The following is a 7281-nucleotide window of genomic DNA, read 5'->3' as shown; positions in this document are numbered from 1 at the left end:
TCTTTACTGCCGGAGCCCCCAAGGTCTGGAACAGCCTGCCTTTGGAGGTGATTCAAGCACCTACTCTGAACGCCTTCAAGAAAAAATTAGATGTTTATCTTGCTGGGATCCTGTGATCACAGCTGGCTTCCTGCTCCTTTCTGCCACTATGATGCCTGACCCCTCTTTGATCTGCTGCATGCAAAACCAAGAGGCTGCCCAGGCCATTTGTGGCACCTGTCACAGGTTGGCCACCTCTGGTCTAGGGTGCAACAGACTTTTGCCAAATTCAAATTTGATTTCCAGCCTTTCTAGTGTTGGGCTGAGGAAATCCATGCAGCTGCTCAAGGGATCTGAGATTCATGCTGTTAATCATGAAACCTGACAAACACTTCAGTATAACTGAGCAGGTTCAGAGTTCAGGGATATTCATATTTACCAGAAATTTAAAATTTCTTTTTAGTCCAGTTCTGGACTGCTTTTTGGTGAGATCTGCTTATTTACATAAGTTGTAAAATGCAGACAAATGAAAAATAAGTGGTGCTTAGGCTGTGGTTATGAACTGCAGCATGAATGCTAAGCTCTGTTTCAGAGCTATAAGGAAAAGTGTGGGAAGCATCAACAAAAGATGTTCAGTCTGAAAACACAAAACAAGGAAACTATTATCCATTCTCCCAGCAACAAAGTCATACTTTCAAAAGAAGAAAAGCATTTACACTGCTATGAAACACAGTGAACCCATCTACACATGCATTTACTCCAGCCTAGACTTACTGCACAGTAAATGATTTTGGGTAGGTGTCTACATGCACAAGGACTAGACAGAAATTTGCTGCCAGTTCCCTGAAGCCATGCAATATACACCTGTAGCTACCCAGGTGAGGTCCAGGCTCTGGCTTCAGCTGTCACCAACCTGGCAGCCCTCTTAAAAGGCAGCCCTGATCTGTGCTTTCTGGACAGTCTCTTCCCATGCTCAGGAGTAGTGTGGGAAATTCAGAGGCAGCACATGTCAGCTTTGTTTGTGCCCACTGTGCCTCCCTGTGCTATGGCTACCCCAGCACCTGGCCCTGGCAGTGACAAGAAGTGTCCCAGGATCCTGCTAGCTGCCATCACCCTACTGGCCCGCTACAATGACTGACAGCTGGCCCACAGATGTCTTGCCCTGCCCAGCTCCCCTATGACCAGCCACTGCCTGCCCACCTGCAGCACACTTTCCCAGGGATGATTCCACTGAGAGGCTGCATGAGGCCACCACTGAGGCCACTATCACCTTCTTGGTCCTCCACCCACACCACCTCTGGGCCTGCATGCCAGCCAGCACTACTGGCAGCACCTTCTCCAACAGAGCTAAGATGATAATCAGTAGGTGGATGTCTTCCAGCTGACCCAGGCCACCTTTGGGGACCTGCTTTATCAGCTCTGGCCCCACCTGGAGCACCAGGACACTGGCATGCAACCAGACCTCCCCTGGAGGTATGCAGCACCCTCCAGAATGTGTTGGCGGACCCAGTCCTCCATGTCCATGACCCCTAGGTGGTGATGGCAAGGTCCCATGCACTGGGGTTCTTGATGCTGGGTGGTGGTGTCCTTGACCCAGCATCTCTGCTGGCCCATGGTCTCTCCCCCACATCCAGATGCTGGATCTGCAGATTCAGGAGACAGAAGCCTTTTGTGAGAATTTGCAATGTTTCAGAGATAAGATGCTCTGCATCAGGGACTGTGCACTGCCCAGCCTCAGACTGGGGGTCAGCCATGCACAGGTGCCCAGGGACCACGGTAACTTGGGTGTGCAGGCCTGGGCCCAGGCAGCTGCCGCCCAAGCCCCCCATCCGTGCATGTTTCCCTTGGGCCAGCAGGCCACTGAGTGCTGGCTTCAGGCAACTTGCCTCTCCCAGTCCTTCCCCAGGGTTGGAAAGCCCAGGCTCCTGGCAGCTTCTGGTGCCACAGTTCCAGATCCCACTTATCCCCTCTCCCCCTACAGGCCAACACCTTTCTGTTCTGCCACCCAGGCCTGGATGCCCAGGCTCAGGGTGCACAGGGTTTCTGGACAATTGGAACAAAGAGTTGCCCATGTCTCCACCCTCCTTGCAGGGGGCCTCTCTGGAGAGGTGCCCTGGGTCCAGCCCCCTGCCACACTCCTTCTGTGCCTGTTCATGCCCCTGGTGCATGCCCCTGCACCAGGCGGTGTGCAATGAGCTATTTGTGCAGGCTGAGGGGTGCCCAGTCCACTACGTCCTGCTGCTGATGATCCTCCTGGTGCCCTGGGTGCACCTGTTCTCCCTGTTTGGGACCCTGAGCGACAACAATTTGGGGGTCAAGTCTGGCCTGCCCTGCAACCTCTGCCACAACCTGGAGGGCTACCTGTGGTAGTGCTACACATCCCTGCCCCCCACAGTAAAGGAGGAAATCACTGCTGACATCAACACCTTCCTTGGGGTGTGCAAGGCCCATGACCACCTAGCTGGGGGGGCACAGGCTGCTCAATAAAATTTTACACTGTGTCCCACTGCTCTGTGTGTTGTGGAGAGGGAACCTTGAGCCAGGGGAGTGTGGGTGGGCCACGCATGGAAGGGGAGCCAGGACCAAGTACAGGGGTAGAGGCTGGGGCTTGGAGGGTCCTCCCCCCAGTGCAAGGCTTACCACACATCTGGAGTTGGTGTGGCTGGCAGCTTAGTGCAGTTCTCCCCATTGGTGATGGCATGCAATTGTGCCTGGTGTTCTGGTTCTGCAGTGCACAGCATGCAGGGGCTAGGCTGCCTACCCCCGACAGGGAGGAGCTAGTCCTGCTCATGGCTGATGGTGGCACAGTTGGCTATTCCTTGGGGTGGGTTCTGGGGCTATACAGCTGCTGAGGCAGGAGCTGGTCAGGGCTCCCTGAGCTCCTGGTGAACTGTGCAGCTGAGGAGTTGGGTGAGATGCTGAATGCCTGGGGGTCCCTCCTTTGGTGACATGTCACTGGAGTCAGGGTGGGGTGGGGGCTCAGGCAGGCCACTTATGCTGGTAAAAACCGCACAGTTGCAGCCTGGGTCCTGGGCCACCAAAATGTGGGTCATCTGCCACATAAAGAGCGTAATCTTACGGGCATGGCCAGACTGATGATCGTGGTCAGTCACAGCCACCCACTGTGCCGACAAGGCCTTGACCTTTATGTGGCACTGCCTTGCCAACGAGGAGTGCTTGCACTCCCACATGCCACCCAACAGGGCCTCATAAATGTGGACTTTTGTGGCCTGCCTCACTCAAATTGGGTTTGCACCTCTCTGTCACCCCAGAGTGCCATGAGGTCACCAACCTCCTGGCTGCAGTTGGGGCCTCAGGTGGAGGGGACGCGCATGTGCACATAGGTAGAGGTGAGCCTGGATGGGGAGGACAAGGCCATCGCGGGTCCTGCACCAGCTCTCTGGGCCCTCCTGTGGCTGTCCCACTGTTGTTGGTCCTGGGCAGCTGCCAGCAGTGCTCAATGCAGGTACACAGTAAGATACTGGTAGCCGTGTGGCAGAGGCTAGGCCCCACAGCAGCTGCAGGTACATTGCAGACTGCTGGGAGCATGCAGCAGGCAGGTGGCTCTGGCACTGCTTCCAAAAGCTGCCTGCAGGCAGCCCTGGGGTGCTGACATGTTGGTTGGGGGCTACAAAAGTCTGCAACAACTGATTTGAACCCATCTGCCTAGAAGATGTGCCCTGGCAGCCACAAGACTGTACAGGGCCACACAGGAACAAAGGGCTCTAGGAAGGCAGCTCAGCTCAGGAGTGCACACAGGGCCTGCATTGCCCTCAGGCTGCCTATGATGTGTGCCCCAGGACACAAAATGGCTTCAGGCTTTTATAACCTCCAGGCAGGGGCTGCCAGTGAGGCAACCCAGCTCTGGAGCAGGAACCCTGGGGCTGACTTCAGGCTGGCCCCCTAGTGGCTGGGCAGACCCAGCAGCAATTTGTTACTGTGCAGTTACTAATCACACTTAAATTTGCTATCTGCATCTGCAGGTAGCAAATTTAACCACAGTAAGCATGTGTACATGTAGATGAGTGCACATACTGCACATTAAATGAGGAAACGGTGTAGTAGCATGTCTCGTGTAGACACGCTCACTGCCATGAAAATAGTAAGGATCCTTGTGTTGTTTACATGTGTATACCCTGGGGCATTACCTTAAATAAATTCATTTGATCATTGGGCACATCTACAGGTGCCCCTATGGTACTATTCATAGTTTCATAGTGTTAGGGTCGGAAGGGACCTAAGCAGATCATCAAGTCCGAGCCCCTGCCATGGGCAGGAAAGGACGCTTGGGTCAAACAACCCTGGCTAGGTGATTGTCTAGCCTCCTTTTGAAGACCCCCAAGGTAGGGGTGAGCATCACCTCCCTTGGAAGTTGGTTCCAGCTCCTAGCCACCCTGAGCATGAAGTAGCGTCTCCTGATGTCCAGCCTGAATCTACTCTCAGTCAGCTTACGGCCGTTATTCCTTGTTACTCCCGGTAGTGCTTTGGGGAGCAGGAACTCTCCCATTGCCTGCTGGTCCCCCTTGGCAAGTTTGTAGGTGACTACCAGTTCGCCTCTCAGCCTTCTTTTGTGGATGCTGAAAAGGTTCAGGTCCCGTAGCCTCTCCTCATAGGGCCTACCCTGTTGCCCCCTGATCATGTGAGTGGCCCTCCTCTGGACCCTCTCAATGATATTCACATCCCTCATGAAGTGCGGCACCCAGAACTGGATGCAGTACTCCAACTGTGGCCTTACCAATGTTGCATAGAAGGAGAGGATCACCTCCTTGGACCTGCTTATGATGCATCTATTGATGCATGACAAGGTGCGGTTAGCCTTCCAGACCGTGTCCCCCCATTGGTGGCCCATGTTCATCTTGGAATCAATAGTGGCTCCAAGATCCTTCTCTACCTCTGTGCTGATGAGAAGGGAGTTCCCCAGCCTGTAGGTATGCTGCTGGTTCTTCCTCCCCAGGTGCAGCACCTTGCACTTGTCCGTATTGAAACCCATCCTATTCTCATCCGCCCACCTCTGTAGCCTGTCCAGATCTAGTTGTAGTCTGTCCTTCTTTTCTAGCATGCTCACTTCTCCCACATCTTAGCATCAGGTGCGGACTTGAACAAGGTGCTTTTCACCCCCTCATCCAAGTCTCCGATAAAGATATTGACCAGTGCGGGCCCAAGGACCGAGCCCTGGGGAACCCTGGAGGACCCCACTGCCCACTGCCCATTGTTACTGCACTGTCATTTAGTACTTCCTTCTGATGCAAAAGGAATTACTAACAGCCTGTACTGTGCTGTCCATGTGGTGCACAGTTATTTTTAACCATTATGTCGCTGTAGCAATGCGCTATACTGACAAAACATATTGCTGCGGTGATGTAGCTGCAGTGTCATGTTTTTTGTCCACTGACGCTATGTTGCCATAGTACACTGCTACAGTGATGTAGCATCACATGTAGATGTGTCATTGTGTCTTAAATATATGTTTCCGTTGCTACCTGATGTACTACATGTGTGAGTCCAAAAGCAGATGGCATCAGGTGATATTTTCACCATTAATAACCTGCTGTCATAAAGTGGAATGCAAGTGCGTTTATTTCCACACACACCCCACCTTTTTTTTTACATGAAACTTTTCAGGGTAACACAAATTCTTTACTTTTTAAAGACAAATTTTTCCTCTTAAAGTATAGCTCTGTTTCAGGGTCTTCACTATTAAAATATGGAGCCTCTCTAAAATGACCTTTATCCAGTAAGTATATTTTGTTTTAAGCTAAATTCTCTATTTAATCCTAGACTGGAGAAAAGTCAAATGCTTGCGAAGCAGAAATGTCACTGGCAGGGGTTATTCAGTTCCACTCGTGCAGTGAGCAATCTCCTGCAGTGATTCAAAGGTCTTGATTGTTCAGCTCTAAGCGTTCTAGGAGGTGAAGGGAGGAGAGTGAGGAAGAGGAGGGCAGAGAGAAATGGCAATAGCAATAAATGAATGGTGGTACAGAGTCCAGTTCAGATTGAACTCTTACATGACTATTAAAAAAAGAATAAAGAATGCTTCTTAACCCCAGACCTGCTAACCTACAAATATATTTACATAAACTTTCAGAAGACACTTTATTTATCTTGAAGAAAATCCTAGCGGACTCAGTCATGGAGGAAAAAAAATATTACTAACAATTCCACATGCACCCTGGATTTTATTTCACTGAACTCAAAAAAGTTCCACTGATGCTGAATTTCATCTCTTCAATTCAGACTAATTCAGTACTATATGAACTTCAGTATATACCATATTTACCCAAATCCAAGATTACTCTAAATTTGAGATGACATCCCCAATAATTAGATTCTACACGTGGAAAAATTATAAATTCATTATAATTTTCCATATATAGAATTTAATTATTGGAAAGTTGTCTTAATTTTTTACCTCCTCCCCTGCAGCATGGAAATTAGTAGCAGGGGGGCAGGCAGTGAGGGAAAGATGTAGGAGTCAAGTGGCCTGATCCCTGGAACTTGCTTCCTTCCACACCTTGCTTCTTGCCATCTGCCCACCTCCCACCACTTACCCTCCTACTGCCTTCCCCTGTCTTCTGCCTGCGAACCCTGGTGGCTGCCTTGCTCTTACAGTGCTTGCCTACCATGTCTGCACCCCTGGTGCCTGCCTCCTCCGAGGTACCTGCCTACCCTACCTGTGCCTGCCCCCATGCAGCCTCTGCTCCACTGCCTGTCCCCTGCCACTGCTTCTGCTCCCTCCACCTTGAACCTCACTGTGACTTATCCTCTTACCCCAGCTGTTGCATGAATCTGGCTGTGCTTTAGTCTAGGACATGAAGCATGCAGTTGCTCTGGCCCCAGTCCTGGATCTGCCATCACCATTGCTGCTGCTGCTATGTGGCTGGGCTGGGGCCAAAGCAACTATGGGCTGAAGCTATGCCACAGCCAGGGGGTAGGTTAGCTGTGGTGACCAGGAGGAGGAAGAGGCGGCAATGGGGAGTACAGATGTTGAGGCAGAGGCTGAGGGGCAGAGGTGGCAGTGGGGTGGGCATCAGCTGCTGCCATCACCACTCAAGTCAGGGCTGGAGTCAGAGATACAGTATCCACCTGCCCCTCTACTACATTGTACTTGAATCAAAGATGAGGAGCTTTTCCCTCCACATTAAATGAAGAACAAACACTTTCTTGCATGTAAATATATGCAGTAAATTAGATTTTTTTTTACAAATGTCAGGTCTTCAAAACAATTATGAGAAACAGACTATTAAAATACGTTTTTTACTAAAAATACTAATTCTCGTCAAATTCCCCCCCCCCCCCCCCCCG

This window comes from Gavialis gangeticus, unplaced genomic scaffold (assembly GCF_001723915.1).
Source record: "Gavialis gangeticus isolate Ggan-Ray unplaced genomic scaffold, GavGan_comp1, whole genome shotgun sequence".
In the NCBI taxonomy this organism is placed as follows: domain Eukaryota; kingdom Metazoa; phylum Chordata; order Crocodylia; family Gavialidae; genus Gavialis; species Gavialis gangeticus.
The sequence above is the reverse complement of the archived record's forward strand: the minus strand, read 5'-3'. Positions refer to the sequence as shown.